Here is an 18,734-nt window from a genome sequence, read left to right as displayed (position 1 = left end):
AGTACATATGTGCCGGGAGTTGATATCTCGCTCTCAGAGTATCAAAGGATAACATTCGACCATTACTGATTATCTGCGTTAGATAAAACACTCCCCTCCTCTGCCACCTTTCCTTATGCTGCAGCTTTGCTAATTCAGGATATGACTCATTAGCCCAGATAGGGCTGTATTCACTAATACTCGTAGCTCCCTGCAAATATTTGGTTTTGTTCCATACTTTCTGTATTAAGTTATATGTGGGGAAACTTTTTTGGGGGGGTTTGCCGAAGGCCTGAGCCTCCAGGGCAGTCCGAACAGATCCCCCGCCCACCGTGTACAACATGATGGCCTCAGAAGCGCTAGGGACTCTGCCAGTGGGGTCACTCTCAGGGGCCATAGTGCCTATTAAATGTTGTAGTTGAGAGGCTAAATAGTACAGCCAGGGGTTCGGCAGCGCAAGCCCCCCGTCCCACTTTGGGTGTTGGAGATGCTCTAATTTAATCCTAGGGGGTCGGCCTTTCCATATTAGCTCACGAAAGATGGAGTTCACTATCCTAAAAGTCTTCAGCGAGATCACCACAGGAGAGTTGTGCAACATGTATAACAGTTGGGGCATTAGGATCATTTTAATAAGGTTCACCTTGCCTGCAGCCAACATACACAGCAAATTCCAAGTCTTAGTCCTGGAGCGAAACCTGGTCAGCAGCGGTGCAATATTTGACGCAACATAGTCTCTGATTTGCGGTGTCACCTGTATCCACAGATATTTAAACTGGAGGGCGATAGGGATCTCTCCCACTTGTCCCCCCTGCTGTGGTTGTGGCTCATCTATAGGCATAAGTGCGGATTTGGACCAGTTTATCCTAAGACCAGAGAACTCCCCAAAGCGGGTCACTGTATCTAATGTGTTATCCAGAGACTGTGCTGAGTCCCCCAGCAAAATCATAGTATCATCTGCATAAAGCATCACCCCTTTCCTGTCTATCCCCATAACAGAAAACTGTGATGCCTCTGTGCTCCCTGATCCTAATGGCCAGTGGTTCTATTGCCAGGGCAAACAGCAGGGGAGATAAAGGGCCTCGACCAAGACAGAATGACAAAGATAGCCTACCGGCCTCCCTAATGGCCGCGCTCGGGTGGTAATAAAGCAGCCGTACTCAGGATATGTACCCAGCGCCAAAGCCAAAACGCCTCAGTATCTCCCAAAGATACGGCCGTTGTCGACTTTCTTAATGAATCTGGACACGAATAGCTCCATGTCAGGATACCCCATCTGACATATTGCTAGGAAGATATCGAGGTGAAGAGATCATTCTCCCAGAAATAATTGTTGGCGTCTCAAGTAGTACACCTGAAATATTAAAATTGCCGCTAGGCAAGGAGTGTTATGTTCTGCCAAAGCTAGAACATTATTCACCTCTTTTTTTGGGTTGCACGACTCCCCTGGTGATTGATGTAAACCACCGCCGTTGCTCTGTCAGATTGAATCCTGTCAGGACAGTCCCGTAATCTGACCACCAAGATTCTATGGCCAGATGTACTGCCTGAAAACCTCCAACAAAGTTGATAGGCAAGGTCCTCTAACCTGGACCATCTCCCCTGGACAGAATCTTCTTCCAGGGCTGCTCCCCAGCCTAGAAGGCTGGCATCTGTTGTTAACACCTTGCAGGATGAAGATTTTCCCTCCTGCTAGATAACAACCACCAATTTAGGCTCTAACCTATGTCGGGAGCCAAGTCACTGCTGTGTCCTTTATTGACATAAGGGTTAAAGGGCATAGCACTAAGCACTATATGGTTGACAGAAGACGACACTCCCAGAGTGTCAGTTTCTGCATAGACATTAACTGAGGATTTCTCTTGATCAAAGCTGAGATCAATCGAGCAGGGAGCAGGAGAGTATTTACATTTCTCTTCACAGGTACAGTTTTAATTTATAAAAAAAAAAAGAAGTTTAAAGTATATGTATAGCCAAAACTTTTTTTTTGTTTTTAAAGTTTTGGATAGAGTGAGAACAGGTTAGTTTTTATTGTTGTCTGTATCCCCATAAGGAATGATAAGATGCAGCTCTCTATACTAGTGACCATTGTCAGGGGAGCAGAAAATGATGCCAAATCATAAAATTTTAAAGTACAACTGTAGGCATTTCGGATAGAGTAAGGAAGGGCTATAACACGTCCAATTTTTTCTTGTTATCTGTGCCCCATTGGAGAGATTTACCTTTATTTCCTGTCCCATAGCCTAAACAGGAAGTGAGAGGAAATCCCTGCAAATTAGTGGAATCCATTTGGGGCCCGCCAGGTCACCAGAACGAATGTCCCCATTGGAAGATTTCCCCTCTATAACTGTTCTAGGGACTACCCAAAATTTGGCATTTTCTTTTACTGACACTTTTGATGATAATAGGAAACAGGACAAATATAAAGAATGAATATTCCTAATGGGGCATAGGTAGCAATACAAACCTAAAAGGTGTTCCAGTCCCTCTCCACTCTGTCCAAAACTAAAAAAAAAGTTTTGCATTTAGCTTTATTTTAAAAATAGTTGGTATCTACTTAGTAACCAGCAATTGTTGAGATGATTAACACTTTAGTCAGCACAGTAAAAAACGCACCCTAAATCATAGGTGGTTAGTCTTCTTCCCCATTCCCTCCCCCCACCAAGGCATTAGTAATCATTTGTAGATAGTGAAATCCTAAACTCAGAAGACCACACCAGAAGCAGACCCCCAAAGGCACCAGAAGCAGACCCCCCAAAAGCACCAGAAGACCGAAACAGGAGCAGACCCCCAAAGAAGGCACCAGAAGACCGAAAAAGAAGCAGACCCCTAAAGGCACCAGAAGACCACACCAGAAGCAGACCCCCAAAGGCACCAGAAGACCGCTCCAGAAGCAGACCCCCAAAGGCACCAGAAGCAGACCCCCAAAGGCACCAGAAGCAGACCCCCAAAGGCACCAGAAGCAGACCTCCAAAGGCACCAGACACCTGATGGAGGGGGGAGGAGCTGCTGACTAGGTGAGCTCCATGAGGTCGGCATGCTGACACACTGGTGTAGGAAGCTGCTGCTGCTGGTGCCTGTGCTGTGGCATAAAGAGATTATGGAGCCTACATATTAATATCTGCACAGAAGTTAAGCTACGTTATGGAGACTCTGAGCCGCATATGAAATCTCCCTGGAAGGACTCACTCAGGGATTGCTAACACAGCAAATTTCCAAGCTGCATAAGGGATATCCCTTTCACCCCCTCACCTGTGGCTAAGTGGATGGAGTGCCTGGCGTGATCACTGTGAGGAGGTGGAGAGCCCGTGGAACGCCGTTCTGTGGAGCCGTACGTCCGGTGGATTGGAGGACCCCGTGGAGTGCCGGTCCCTGCGCCGCCAGATCTGAAGCTGAGAGAGGCTGGGGGAGGGAGTGGATCCGAACGCCGGTCCATGTCTAAGGCTTGAGAGACGGAGCCGACAGATGTGATCCTCCCTTCGGAAGCCTCGGAAGTGTCACAGAGGAGTCGGGCAGAGGACGGCAGAGATCGGGAGATCCCGGAAAGATTTCGGGGAACCTCGGGAGAGCTCGTGAACCTCCGAGGGGGTACGAAAAAGAACAGAGCTGGATGGTGAAAGGATGGTGAAAGGTGACAGGAGAAAGTAAAGCTGAACAAGCAAAATATGATGCTGACCACCACTCTATGGACACTGTTCAAGGTTAGTAAGGAAATAAAGTAAAAAGAAGTAAATAAAGTAAAAAAGTAAAAGGAGAAGCAATCTTGAACAAGGCGATACCGCTGAAAGCTCAGGGGGGGGGGGGGGCGCTTTTCTCTTTGAAGCCTAAAAAGCACAGCTAACAGCTTGTGAGCAGCCTATATACTTGTGAATATTGGGGACTAAACTGCACTCTATTTTTCATCTGCTATCGCTGGTCGCTGCTGAATAGTATATGGGAGGTTTCGAGGTGGAGCACAAACTGTGATGCAATTTTGCATAAAGTGATATCACTGAAGGCTCAGGGGGGGCTGAGTGACTGCATTTTTCTGGCATTTTTTGCATATCCCCATGAAGCTTGAAAATCGCTACCAATAATCTGTAAGCAACCTTTATATCTGCGATTACTGGCAACTTAATTGCATTTTTCTGGCATTTTTTGCATATCCCCATGAAGCTTGAAAATCGCTACCAATAATCTGTAAGCAACCTTTGTATCTGCGATTACTGGCAACTTAATTGCATTTTTCTGGCATTTTTTGCATATCCCCATGAAGCTTGAAAATCGCTACCAATAATCTGTAAGCAACCTTTATATCTGCGATTACTGGCAACTTAATTGCATTTTTCTGGCATTTTTTGCATATCCCCATGAAGCTTGAAAATCGCTACCAATAATCTGTAAGCAACCTTTATATCTGTGATTACTGGCAACTTAATAGCATCTTTTCTATGGTGTGTTTTTTTTTTTTTTTTTCCTCAGCCATCTTAAGTAGATGCTTTTGAATAGTATATGAGAGGTTATATGAGAGACTTTGATTTGGAGCATAAACAGTGATAAATTGGAATAGAGTAAAGGGGAGGAGGAGAAGAAAAGAAAAAAGAAAGGAATATATATATATATTTATGGCCCAGAGCCCTCTGACCGATACGGATAAGGATGACAAACAAGGTTAACACAAACTCGCTTACTTGAACCGGACCTGAAAGTGTGCCCTGGCCTAACGTAGGGTATACCAAAATAAGGGGGCATACCCTTGATAGAGAAATGAGTAATAAATGAAATGAAAATGAAATGAAGTGAAATGAGTACTCGCTCGAGGAGTATAATGCTTGAGAAATGCCCTGACAGGGGATGGGTGGGTGGGTATCGCGCACCGGAACCGACGAGGGAGCCAGGCGAACGGGCTGGTTATATACACCACCGGGCTCCACCCATAATTCCAGGCCACCATACTGGCCTTTCCATTTATGGCCCAGAGCCCTCTGACCGATACGGATAAGGATGACAAACAAGGTTAACACAAACTCGCTTACTTGAACCGGACCTGAAAGTGTGCCCTGGCCTAACGTAGGGTATACCAAAATAAGGGGGCAAAAACATACAGGTAGGGAATGCCTTTATTGATTCAAGTTTGTTACTGGGTGAGCTTGACAAAGGCCTGGGCCATCTCTACTTGCGGATTGGGTATGTAACGGGCGAAACAGGTGGACTTCCACCTACCCAACTTTTTGATAACGTGGACCGGGACCCCTTGGCGGGAGGCAGTTGAAGCCGCTCCGATCCGAAATGAATGTCCGGAGTAGTGAGCCGGATTGAGGTGAAGGATGCCCAGGAGTATCCTGACATGCTCCATGAACTGGGCTGCGTTCAGTGGCTTACCGTGGAATGGCAGAAGCGGGCCAGTTCCTGGTTGATCGGCCAGAAGGGTCAACAAGCGGGTGAGCATGGCGACCGGGCACCAGCGGTTGTTAGTTTTATAAAAATGTATGTCCGTCCCTGGGCCGAGCTGCTGCGTCTTGGATACTGCTATATGTAGGATGAAATGGTCTCCGTGCCTGACCAGGTGGTGCTTGCATAGCGTGCGAGCTGAGGGGCTACTGGAGGTAAACTCGCCTGGCCGCAAGAAGCCGTAGAAGGCCAGGTGTATGGCTGCTTGTATAATGATACTAGTGTGGAGTCCGAAAGGTGCAGTGGCCAGAATATCGGACATGTTTCTGAAAACGTCTCCTGTGATAGGCAGGCGTTTGAGGGAAGCCGCAGGCTGGCGTTTCTGGATGCCACGCATGACGGCCCGAATGGCGTGAAAAGTGAACAAGGAGGGTTCAGCAGGGTCCTGGAGGGACGTAAAATGTTGTACCCCGGCCAGGTATAGTCGGATCGTGTTGAAGGATAACGCCAAGTCCGAGTGGCAATGGGCAATGAAGGCCAGAACTTGCTTGACCCGGCAGGTCTCTGTGGAGCGAGATGTTAAGAAACGGTTAAAGGCCCTCCAGGCTGTTTGGTAGGCCTTGCGGGTATTGTCTGCGAGGGAGTGATTGATGAGTTGCGTCGCGGCTACTAGGTGAGGGGTTAATCCAGGGTCAGTTGAGACCAGTCCGGGATAACTGCTGACGTTGGTCCGGCTCCGGGCACCTGATCGAAAAAGGAAACTAAGTTAAAGCGGGAGAGGGCGTCCGCTGCCCGATTACATTTACCGGGGATAAAGGCACAATGAACATTAAATTGAAACAATAACGAGAGCTGGACCAGCCGCCGCAGGAAGGACATAATCTCCAGAGACTTGGACCTGCCTTTGTTAATGATTTCCGCAGTGGCGAGATTGTCCGTTGAAAAGGTCACTGTTTGACCGGACCAACTGCGGCCCCACGTATGGGCAGCGGCTACGATGGGGTACAACTCGAATAGGGAGGACGTCTCGGTGAAGCCCGGAATAGCCAGTATCTGAGGAGGCCAAGGGGCTGCGAGCCAGAGGTGGCCAAAAATTGCCGCAAAACCTGTGGAGGCCGCTGCGTCGGTCACGACCTGCGGTGACGAGGAGGACACGGAGGGAATGAATAGGGACACACCATTCCAGGACGTCAGGAATTCCTCCCACATGGCAAGATCAGCTATAGCTGCGGGGTCCAGGCTGAGGATATGCTCCGGGTCTTGTGAATGAGACAGTAGGACTAACAGGCGTGATATAAAAGCGCGACCTTGAGGGATGATGCGCATGGCAAAATTAAGCATACCGAGAAGGGACTGTAACTGCCTCTTGGTACAAGTTCTGGTGCGGGTGAAGTCCCTCATGACCGACCTGATGCGGCTTAGTTTATCCGGGGGGAGGCTGGCCTGCATAGTGCTGGTATTTAAGCTGACCCCGAGGAAGGTGATTGCCTGCGCAGGGCCCTCCACCTTGTGCTCAGCAATCGGGACGTCAAGGTTATTGAAGACCACCCTTAGTTTATCCAAATCCCCTGGAAGGGAGCCAGGTGACTCGACCAGCAGGAAGTCATCCAAATAGTGTATGACTCCCTGGCACTGGGCTACGTGCAGCAAGATCCATTCGAGAGCCTGCGCAAACGAGTCGAAGAGCCAGGGGCTACTCTTGGACCCGAAGGTTAGCTTAGTGGCAAAATAGTAGAGCTCCCTCCATTTGATGCCATGCCAGCACCAGAGAGATGGGTGGATAGGAAGGAGCTTGAAGGCGTCCGAGATGTCGGCCTTGGAGAGCCATGTTCCTGTGCCTGACTTGAGAATGGCCTGGATGGCCATGTCTACGGACGCGTACTTAAGGGAGAACTCCTCAGAGGGGATAAGAGAGTTAAGACTGGGGACAGAGGAAGAATAAGGCGCTGACAAATCGTAGACCAACCTAAGTTTATTGGAGAACTTGCCCTCGACAAGCCCAATAGGGCTGACTCGCCAGGTGTTAAATGGGGGCTTCGTGAAAGGGCCTATGATGAAATCCCGGTCTAGCTCTGCCTGTAATAGCTGGTCGATGGCTTGTACGTCCGTGGCTGCTGACCGCAGGTTCTGGCACTCGTGTGTAAGGTGAGGGAGGGAAATAAGTCCTGTATGAAAGCCCTGAGTAAAGCCCTGGACTAGGTAGGTGGCAAGTGAGGGGGTGGGATGATTGGCGAGGTAGACGCTGAGCCACGACACGTTGACCCGGCTTAGTCAAGATTTTCTAGCCTGCTTGACCTCGCACATGAGCCTGGGATGAGCTCTATTACATCGTGAGCATACATGGAGCAGCCTGCACTGGCTGAAATTGCACGACCCGCTGTTGTAGTTGTTACAGATGGCTGCGCCCCCCAAGGTCTTGACCGGGCGCCCCAGTTTATCCGTCTGCGGCAGGCGTACCGGCGCCGGTAGGGCCTGGGCAGTGCCTGAGGTCGATGGACCGTCTACGGGTGGGGTTGCCACTGAGCTGGCACACCAAGTCGCGGTGTGAGTAGCCGACTGGCAAATGGCACAAAGAGGAGACCGCAGCCCTGCGAAGTGTCGACAGAACAACTCGGTGTCCAAGACACTCCAATCCGTAGGTATCTGAAATTGGGAGAGCCTGGCGGCCGCCTTAGCGGAGGAGGAGCGGTGATAGTCATAAAATGCAAAACCGCCGTATTTGTACCCCAGGTCAACTACTACGTGGAGGTAACGATCCAGTTCCTCCCTCCTGCCGGGGGAGGCCGAGCAGATGACATCCCTCAGCATGCCGAAGGCCAAGGTGAACTCGGTGACTGAAAGCTTCCTGTCCAGCCTGGGGTCTTTGGCTTTGAGGACCACCGACACGTCCCCCCAAGTGTAAGCTTTATTTTCTGCCAGCTCATGAATGGATATCAGGAGTGAAGCCAGATTGACGTCCTTTCCCTCTAGGATGTCCTTCCTGATGTTGGCTGATATTAAATGAGAAGGGTACACTACTGGTGTACACCCGGGGGTACCTGCGCTGGTGTTCTCCACTGCTTGTAAAGCTGGTGTAGGAGGAGAAACAACTGGGCGGGTCTCGAGGAGGGCCACCCGACTCTGAACCTCTGACATTGAGGTCGTCAGGGATGACACCAGCGTGTGAAGCTGCGTGATGGAAGCAGCGATAGAGCCCAGGGAGGCCTGCTGGACACTATCCTCAACCGCGGCTGGGGGAGGAAAAAGGAGCCCGAAGAGCTCGGCCTTTCTGGCTGTAGCTGGGAAGGGTACACCCCTACGCCTCAACTCGGCTGTCAGCCTTGGAATGGTCCATGATCTGAAGGACCTTTGGCTGCCGCTCTCTGAGACGAGAGACGGGGACAACGGAGCCGTGTAGTCCTCGCTGCCAGCCTGGGACATGGTGGCAAAATCCAGGCTTGGTGAGCCTATTAATCCTAGGGTCCGGGTTTTTCTCCTATACGGAACCTAAGAGGGTGACATGGATTACAAGACTCGTAGGAGACTCCTAAGCAAACATTTTTTTTTTCCTTTTTTTTTTTTTTTTTTTTTTTTAGGGAAGGATACTACCGCTTGTGAGCGTTCCCTTCCCAGAAGATTCTCTTTAGTGATGGCCGAACGGTTCGCCCGGCGGTCGTTTCGCGGCGAATTTCCGACTTTCGCCGTCCGCGGGTTCGAACGCCTTTTTCCGTCGTTCGCCCCGGCGGACTTACGTGTTTAATGTATACAAGAACTTTAACCTTTCGTGACACGTTTATCATGTGTTACAGGACAACCAATTGAGACATGACAGCTCATGGACACTTGGACATTCCCCCTAACCTATAAATACACCCGATCCGGTGGCCATTTTACATTCTTTCTTCTGTCACTGTAGGGAAAGGATCCTGTGTGGAGTAGGGACAGAGAAAACGCTAGCTATTTGGTACACAAAAGTTCTTTTCAGGACTGGTATAGGTGTTAGGTCAGCAGCCTGAGTTTCTTTTGTCAGTTTAGATAAAGGGACAGAGCGCTGTATGCTGCTATTTTAGGGACAGCTCAGCCAGATTAGTCTTTCTTCATCATCATCATCATCATCATCATTAGCTGTTACTATCAGGTCCACAAAAGAGCTGTTCCAGCTAATCGTTCCAGCCTACTCTTTTTTGCCAATTTGTATAGGGACAGGCAGGAAGCAGTGTGTCAGGCAGTGAGGATAATTTTAAAGACTTGCTGTTACTATTAGTTCCACAAAGGTTCTTTTCAGGACTGGTATCAGTGGTACGGTAATAGGCTTGTACACGTATAATATTCTTTCTTCCAAATATAGAAAGAATATTATACTTGACTGCTGCCCTTCTGCTGCAGTCTGCTAATCATTCACAACTCACTTGTTCCACAAAGCTCTTTATCAGGACTGGTAACTTGGTCTGTCTAGGGTGCTACGGTACATAGGCTTGGGTGCGGTACAGTCTGCTGTTCTGTAAGGACCGCTATCGGTCCACAATACATAGGGTTGCCGTGCACTACTGCTGACCGCTGCCCTATACTGCAGCAGTCCTTCATTGGTATAGGGACTGACGTACAGTCTGCTAATCACTAACACACAACCTGCTTGGTCCACAAAAGTTCTTATAAGGACTGGTAACTTGGTATAGGGTGCTACGGTACATAGGCCTGAGTGCGTTACAGTCTGCTGTTCTGTAAGGACCGCTATCGGTCCACAATACATAGGGTTGCCGTGCACTACTGCTGACCGCTGCCCTATACTGCAGCAGTCCTTCAGCGGTATAGGGACTGACGCACAGTCTGCTAAACACTAACACACAACCTGCTTGGTCCACAAAAGTTTTTATAAGGACTGGTAACTTGGTATAGGGTGCTACGGTACATAGGCCTGAGTGCGTTACAGTCTGCTGTTCTGTAAGGACCGCTATCGGTCCACAATACATAGGGTTGCCGTGCACTACTGCTGACCGCTGCCCTATACTGCAGCAGTCCTTCATTGGTATAGGGACTGACGTACAGTCTGCTAATCACTAACACACAACCTGCTTGGTCCACAAAAGTTCTTATAAGGACTGGTAACTTGGTATAGGGTGCTACGGTACATAGGCCTGAGTGCGTTACAGTCTGCTGTTCTGTAAGGACCGCTATCGGTCCACAATACATAGGGTTGCCGTGCACTACTGCTGACCGCTGCCCTATACTGCAGCAGTCCTTCAGCGGTATAGGGACTGACGCACAGTCTGCTAAACACTAACACACAACCTGCTTGGTCCACAAAAGTTTTTATAAGGACTGGTAACTTGGTATAGGGTGCTACGGTACATAGGCCTGAGTGCGTTACAGTCTGCTGTTCTGTAAGGACCGCTATCGGTCCACAATACATAGGGTTGCCGTGCACTACTGCTGACCGCTGCCCTATACTGCAGCAGTCCTTCATTGGTATAGGGACTGACGTACAGTCTGCTAATCACTAACACACAACCTGCTTGGTCCACAAAAGTTCTTATAAGGACTGGTAACTTGGTATAGGGTGCTACGGTACATAGGCCTGAGTGCGTTACAGTCTGCTGTTCTGTAAGGACCGCTATCGGTCCACAATACATAGGGTTGCCGTGCACTACTGCTGACCGCTGCCCTATACTGCAGCAGTCCTTCAGCGGTATAGGGACTGACGCACAGTCTGCTAAACACTAACACACAACCTGCTTGGTCCACAAAAGTTCTTATAAGGACTGGTAACTTGGTATAGGGTGCTACGGTACATAGGCCTGAGTGCAGTACAGTCTGCTGTTCTGTAAGGACCGCTATCGGTCCACAATACATAGGGTTGCCGTGCACTACTGCTGACCGCTGCCCTATACTGCAGCAGTCCTTCATTGGTATAGGGACTGACGTACAGTCTGCTAATCACTAACACACAACCTGCTTGGTCCACAAAAGTTCTTATAAGGACTGGTAACTTGGTATAGGGTGCTACGGTACATAGGCCTGAGTGCGTTACAGTCTGCTGTTCTGTAAGGACCGCTATCGGTCCACAATACATAGGGTTGCCGTGCACTACTGCTGACCGCTGCCCTATACTGCAGCAGTCCTTCATTGGTATAGGGACTGACGTACAGTCTGCTAATCACTAACACACAACCTGCTTGTTCCACAAAAGTTCTTATAAGGACTGGTAACTTGGTATAGGGTGCTACGGTACATAGGCCTGAGTGCGTTACAGTCTGCTGTTCTGTAAGGACCGCTATCGGTCCACAATACATAGGGTTGCCGTGCACTACTGCTGACCGCTGCCCTATACTGCAGCAGTCCTTCATTGGTATAGGGACTGACGTACAGTCTGCTAATCACTAACACACAACCTGCTTGTTCCACAAAAGTTCTTATAAGGACTGGTAACTTGGTATAGGGTGCTACGGTACATAGGCTTGAGTGCGGTACAGTCTGCTGTTCTGTAAGGACCGCTATCGGTCCACAATAGATAGGGTTGACGTGCACCACTGCTGACCGCTGCCCTATACTGCAGCAGTCCTTCAGCGGTATAGGGACTGACGTACAGTCTGCTAAACACTAATACACAACCTGCTTGGTCCACAAAAGTTCTTATAAGGACTGGTAACTTGGTATAGGGTGCTACGGTACATAGGCTTGAGTGCGGTACAGTCTGCTGTTCTGTAAGGACCGCTATCGGTCCACAATAGATAGGGTTGACGTGCACCACTGCTGACCGCTGCCCTATACTGCAGCAGTCCTTCAGCGGTATAGGGACTGACGCACAGTCTGCTAAACACTAACACACAACCTGCTTGGTCCACAAAAGTTTTTATAAGGACTGGTAACTTGGTATAGGGTGCTACGGTACATAGGCCTGAGTGCGTTACAGTCTGCTGTTCTGTAAGGACCGCTATCGGTCCACAATACATAGGGTTGCCGTGCACTACTGCTGACCGCTGCCCTATACTGCAGCAGTCCTTCATTGGTATAGGGACTGACGTACAGTCTGCTAATCACTAACACACAACCTGCTTGGTCCACAAAAGTTCTTATAAGGACTGGTAACTTGGTATAGGGTGCTACGGTACATAGGCCTGAGTGCGTTACAGTCTGCTGTTCTGTAAGGACCGCTATCGGTCCACAATACATAGGGTTGCCGTGCACTACTGCTGACCGCTGCCCTATACTGCAGCAGTCCTTCAGCGGTATAGGGACTGACGCACAGTCTGCTAAACACTAACACACAACCTGCTTGGTCCACAAAAGTTTTTATAAGGACTGGTAACTTGGTATAGGGTGCTACGGTACATAGGCCTGAGTGCAGTACAGTCTGCTGTTCTGTAAGGACCGCTATCGGTCCACAATACATAGGGTTGCCGTGCACTACTGCTGACCGCTGCCCTATACTGCAGCAGTCCTTCATTGGTATAGGGACTGACGTACAGTCTGCTAATCACTAACACACAACCTGCTTGTTCCACAAAAGTTCTTATAAGGACTGGTAACTTGGTATAGGGTGCTACGGTACATAGGCTTGAGTGCGGTACAGTCTGCTGTTCTGTAAGGACCGCTATCGGTCCACAATAGATAGGGTTGACGTGCACCACTGCTGACCGCTGCCCTATACTGCAGCAGTCCTTCAGCGGTATAGGGACTGACGTACAGTCTGCTAAACACTAATACACAACCTGCTTGGTCCACAAAAGTTCTTATAAGGACTGGTAACTTGGTATAGGGTGCTACGGTACATAGGCTTGAGTGCGGTACAGTCTGCTGTTCTGTAAGGACCGCTATCGGTCCACAATAGATAGGGTTGACGTGCACCACTGCTGACCGCTGCCCTATACTGCAGCAGTCCTTCAGCGGTATAGGGACTGACGCACAGTCTGCTAAACACTAACACACAACCTGCTTGGTCCACAAAAGTTTTTATAAGGACTGGTAACTTGGTATAGGGTGCTACGGTACATAGGCCTGAGTGCGTTACAGTCTGCTGTTCTGTAAGGACCGCTATCGGTCCACAATACATAGGGTTGCCGTGCACTACTGCTGACCGCTGCCCTATACTGCAGCAGTCCTTCATTGGTATAGGGACTGACGTACAGTCTGCTAATCACTAACACACAACCTGCTTGGTCCACAAAAGTTCTTATAAGGACTGGTAACTTGGTATAGGGTGCTACGGTACATAGGCCTGAGTGCGTTACAGTCTGCTGTTCTGTAAGGACCGCTATCGGTCCACAATACATAGGGTTGCCGTGCACTACTGCTGACCGCTGCCCTATACTGCAGCAGTCCTTCAGCGGTATAGGGACTGACGCACAGTCTGCTAAACACTAACACACAACCTGCTTGGTCCACAAAAGTTCTTATAAGGACTGGTAACTTGGTATAGGGTGCTACGGTACATAGGCTTGAGTGCGGTACAGTCTGCTGTTCTGTAAGGACCGCTATCGGTCCACAATAGATAGGGTTGACGTGCACCACTGCTGACCGCTGCCCTATACTGCAGCAGTCCTTCAGCGGTATAGGGACTGACGTACAGTCTGCTAAACACTAATACACAACCTGCTTGGTCCACAAAAGTTCTTATAAGGACTGGTAACTTGGTATAGGGTGCTACGGTACATAGGCTTGAGTGCGGTACAGTCTGCTGTTCTGTAAGGACCGCTATAGGTCCACAATAGATAGGGTTGACGTGCACCACTGCTGACCGCTCACCTATACTGCAGCAGTCCTTCAGCGGTATAGGGACTAAGAGTTTTGTCACAGGGTCATTTAAAAAATGACATGCAGAGGAAGAGGCAGGCCCTTCCGCAGGGGTGGTAGGGGTAGGGCAGGAGCAACAGGCTTGAGCCAAAGTGGGAAGTTGCAGAAGGTGCGTTCAATTACTTTAAAGGATGCACCAGACTTGGTTGAGTGGCTCGCTCAGCCTTACTCTTCTGCACCCTCCTCATCCTCTCGATCTGCACCCTCTTCTTCACTCTCTGCTATGTGCACCCCCAAAGACACTACCACCAACAACACGACCACCACCACCACCACCACATACCTTCCGCTTGAGTCACTGGAATTATTTTCCGATCCATATCAAGAGGACATTTCTGATGCGCAGCCACTCTTGGTATTGGATCAGGAAGAGGAGGTAGCAACAAGCGCTACTCAGCAGTCTGACGCCAGTACCCAGATCAGCCCAAGGAGGAGGTTGGTCCCCGGTGTTGCTGCCTACTCTACTTATAGCGGTGGGGAAGGTGACGTTGATGATGACGTGTCTAGTGATGTCACGTGGGTGCCCACAAGAGAGGAAGAGGAGGGGAGTTCAGAGGGAGATATGGACCAGCAGATAGGGAGGAGAAGCAGCAATGACTTACATTGCACAGCAGGGACAAAGCAGACTGCAAATGTATCAGGAGCGAGTCATCGACCATGTACGGTCACATCTGGCGCTCCCAGGACACCGGCACATGGCTCCGCAGTGTGGGCTTTTTTTAACGTGTCCGCTGCTGACAATAGCGTTGCCATCTGCAATCTTTGCAGTCAACGCGTTAGTCGCGGTAAGCCCAATACTCACCTAGGGACGACCGCCTTAAGAAGGCACATGAGCAGCCATCACCGAGCCCAGTGGGAGCAACGGAACACACAAAGCCACACTGCAGGCTCTCACCGTCCAGCCTCGTCTTCTACTTCTCCTTCTCCTCTCTCCTCACAATTGTCCTCCACTCCACCTTCCATCACGCCAAGCTCACATTTTTCTGCAAAAAGGCAGGCTTCCGTGGGCCTAATGTTTGAGCGTAAAAAAATGATGACGCCGGATAACCCTCTTGCCCAACGGTTGGCGGCTGGCTTGTCAGAACTCATAGCCCGCCAACTACTGCCATATAAACTGGTGGACTCGGAGGCCTTTCGCAAATTTGTGGCCATTGGAACACCACAATGGAAGGTCCCAGGAAGGAAGTATTTCTCAGAGAAGGGCATCCCAGAGCTATATGGCCATGTTCAGCGGCAAGTGAATGTATCTCTGGCACACAGTGTCGGTGCCAAGATACATCTGACCACAGACACGTGGTCTAGCAAACACGGGCAGGGAAGGTATATCAGTTTTACTGCCCACTGGGTGAACCTTCTGACGGCCGTCAAGCATGTAACCCGTGGCACCCGTGTAGATTTGGTTTTACCGCCACGGATTGCATGCAGGCCTGACTCTTCTTCTCCTCCTCCTACTCCATCCTCCTCCCTCTCCTCCTCAGCTGCCTCCTCCTTTTCCGCTGCTAGCGTCTCTTCCACTGCACCGCCCAAGCTCCCCAGAACCTATTCCACATGCCAGGTGAGACGTTGCCATGCCGTGCTGCGTCTGTTGTGCCTGGAAGCAAAGAGCCACACTGGCCCGGCACTCCTTTCAGCTTTGCGTTCACAGGCAGATGAGTGGCTAACACCGCTCAATTTGACAGTTGGTAAAGTGGTGTGTGACAACGGTGCCAATCTGCTTAGCGCATTGAAACAGGGCAAAATCACGCACGTGCCGTGCATGGCACACGTCTTAAACTTGGTCGTGCAGCGATTCCTTGTCAAATACCCTGGGGTCCAGGACATCTTGCGGCAGGCAAGGAAAATCTCGGCCCATTTCAGAAGATCTTACACGGCCATGGCTCGCCTTGCTGACATTCAGCGGCGACACCATCTGCCGGTCAGACGTCTTATTTGCGATTGCCCGACGCGATGGAACTCAACCTTCTATATGCTTGATAGGCTGCTCCAGCAGAAACGTGCAGTTAACGTCTACCTGTATGAACTCTGCGAAAGAAACGGTTCTGGGGAGCTGGGTTTTTTTTCACCGCGCCAGTGGCTGCTCATGCGCGACACATGCAGACTTCTGCGGCCATTTGAGGAGATCACCAAACTGGTCAGTCGCAGCCATGGCGCCATCAGTGACATGGTACCTTATGCCTTCTTTCTGGAGCGTGCATTGCGTCGTGTCATTGATCAGGCTGTGGAGGAGCAGGAGCGGGAAGATGAGGAAGTCGCAATGCTGGATGAATTCCCAGGGGGGGCTACTCTATCTGAGACAAGTCAACAACAGGAGTCTGATGAGGAGTCAGAGGAGGATGGTGCCGGGGCGGATGAGCAGGAGCAAGAAGAGCATGCTTTAAACCTTTCTGGGATCCCTGTTGTGCGAGGATGGGGAGAGGAGAATGAAGAGGACGACATTATCCTGGATGATGAGCAGGAGCCAGGCCACCACACCGCTTCCACTTTAGTGCAAATGGGGGCCTTCATGCTCCAGTGTTTTAATAGGGACCCCCGTATAAAAAGCATGAGGGTCAAGGACCAGTACTGGGTGGCAACGTACTTAGACCCCCGGTACAAACACAAAATGGCGGAAATGTTACCGCCGTCGCAGAGGGCTGTCAGAATGCAGCACTTCCAGGCCTTGCTTCGAGAAATGCTGCATTCTGCTTTTGCGTGCGCTGGCAGAGGAGCAATTCCCACTCCCAGAGAAGGATTTGCGGGTACCAATCCAACAGCGCCTGCAAGAAGAGGCCGGTTTGAAGATGTGTTGGTGACTTCGGATATGAGGTCATTCTTTCAGCCGACCCATCGACAGGTGTCATCCGGATCCAGCATCAGGGAACGCCTAGACCGTCAGGTGTCCGACTACATTGGGTTAACGGCCGATGTGGACGCTCTGAGGAGTGATGAACCCCTAGACTACTGGGTGGGCAGGCTTGACCTCTGGCCAGAGCTTGCCCAATTTGCAATCGAACTGTTGGCTTGCCCCTCATCCAGTGTCCTGTCCGAAAGGACGTTCAGCGCAGCAGGGGGGATTGTGACCGATAAGCGTACTCGCCTAGCTCACCACAGTGTTAACTACCTCACATTTCTAAAAATGAATGAGGCATGGATCTCGGAGGAATTCAACACATGTGATCAGTAGACCATGTATATGTCTATAAACAATTTTTGGAATCAAGCACACAGACCTTCTTAATTCATTTGGCTCACTTCCCTGACCCAAAAAAGCACACCGTACTATATGCCCCTACCCTCCTCTTTGAAGAGGTTGAGCGGTGTCATATTTCTACTGGGGCTGCTTATTATGAGGGGTTCCCACCATCCCTGTGCTGTGCTGACTTCCTCCTGGGTGTTCTTATTATGAGGGGCTCCCACCATCCCTGTGCTGTGCTGACTTCCTCCTGGGGGTTCTTATTATGAGGGGATCACACCATCCCTGTGCTGTGCTGACTTCCTCCTGGGGCTGCTTACGGTGCTGCTGTCAGCGCTGTATGTCACGGAGCTGCTGTCAGCGCTGTATGTCACGGAGCTGCTGTCAGCGCTGTATGTCACGGAGCTGCTGTCAGCGCTGTATGTCACGGAGCTGCTGTCAGCGCTGTATGTCACGGAGCTGCTGTCAGCGCTGTATGTCACGGAGCTGCTGTCAGCGCTGTATGTCACGGAGCTGCTGTCAGCGCTGTATGTCACGGAGCTGCTGTCAGCGCTGTATGTCACGGTGCTGCTGTCAGCGCTGTATGTCACGGAGCTGCTGTCAGCGCTGTATGTCACGGAGCTGCTGTCAGTGCTGTATGTCACGGAGCTGCTGTCAGCGCTGTATGTCACGGAGCTGCTGTCAGCGCTGTATGTCACGGAGCTGCTGTCAGCGCTGTATGTCACGGTGCTGCTGTCAGCGCTGTATGTCACGGAGCTGCTGTCAGCGCTGTATGTCACGGAGCTGCTGTCAGCGCTGTATGTCACGGAGCTGCTGTCAGCGCTGTATGTCACGGAGCTGCTGTCAGCGCTGTATGTCACGGAGCTGCTGTCAGCGCTGTATGTCACGGTGCTGATGTCAGTGCTCTGTATTACGGTGCTGCTGTCAGTGCTCTGTATCTCCTGCACCCTCTTGTTTGCCTACCCTGGTCCCTGACCTTCCCTCTCCTCCATTGCCTTCATTAGCTCCATAGTCCTGAATTGTCAGAACAATTTCCCAAATAAAAAAAAAATGCTTGTAGTTATCGATCCCAAATTCACCTCATACATGTATTATGCTATTGTCCAGGTGGTGGGACTACGTGCTACCCCCTAATAATTACCCCGTGGCCGCAAATTCGACCTAAAGGTTTGCGAAATTCGCCTCCCATTGAAGTCAATGGAGCCCGCGGCGAACGGTCGTTTTCGCGAACGTTTGTGTCCGTTCGCGTTTCGCGTTCGCGAAACGTCCCGTCGGAAGTTCGTCCATCACTAATTCTCTTACCTAAGGAGGCACCGTCCGACCCGGTGCAGGTTGGACCTACTGAAAACTCGACTGATCTGAGGAGATGAAGGTGAGTTTGTATGAGACTCCTATACCTGCAGAGAGATGTCTAGCTAAATAGTGGAGGTAAGACTTGAAATGTGAT

This window comes from Lithobates pipiens, unplaced genomic scaffold (genome assembly GCF_037356315.1).
Source record: "Lithobates pipiens isolate NorthernLeopardFrog02 unplaced genomic scaffold, aLitPip1_a1.2 Scaffold_25, whole genome shotgun sequence".
In the NCBI taxonomy this organism is placed as follows: domain Eukaryota; kingdom Metazoa; phylum Chordata; class Amphibia; order Anura; family Ranidae; genus Lithobates; species Lithobates pipiens.
This window is presented reverse-complemented; position numbering follows the sequence as displayed.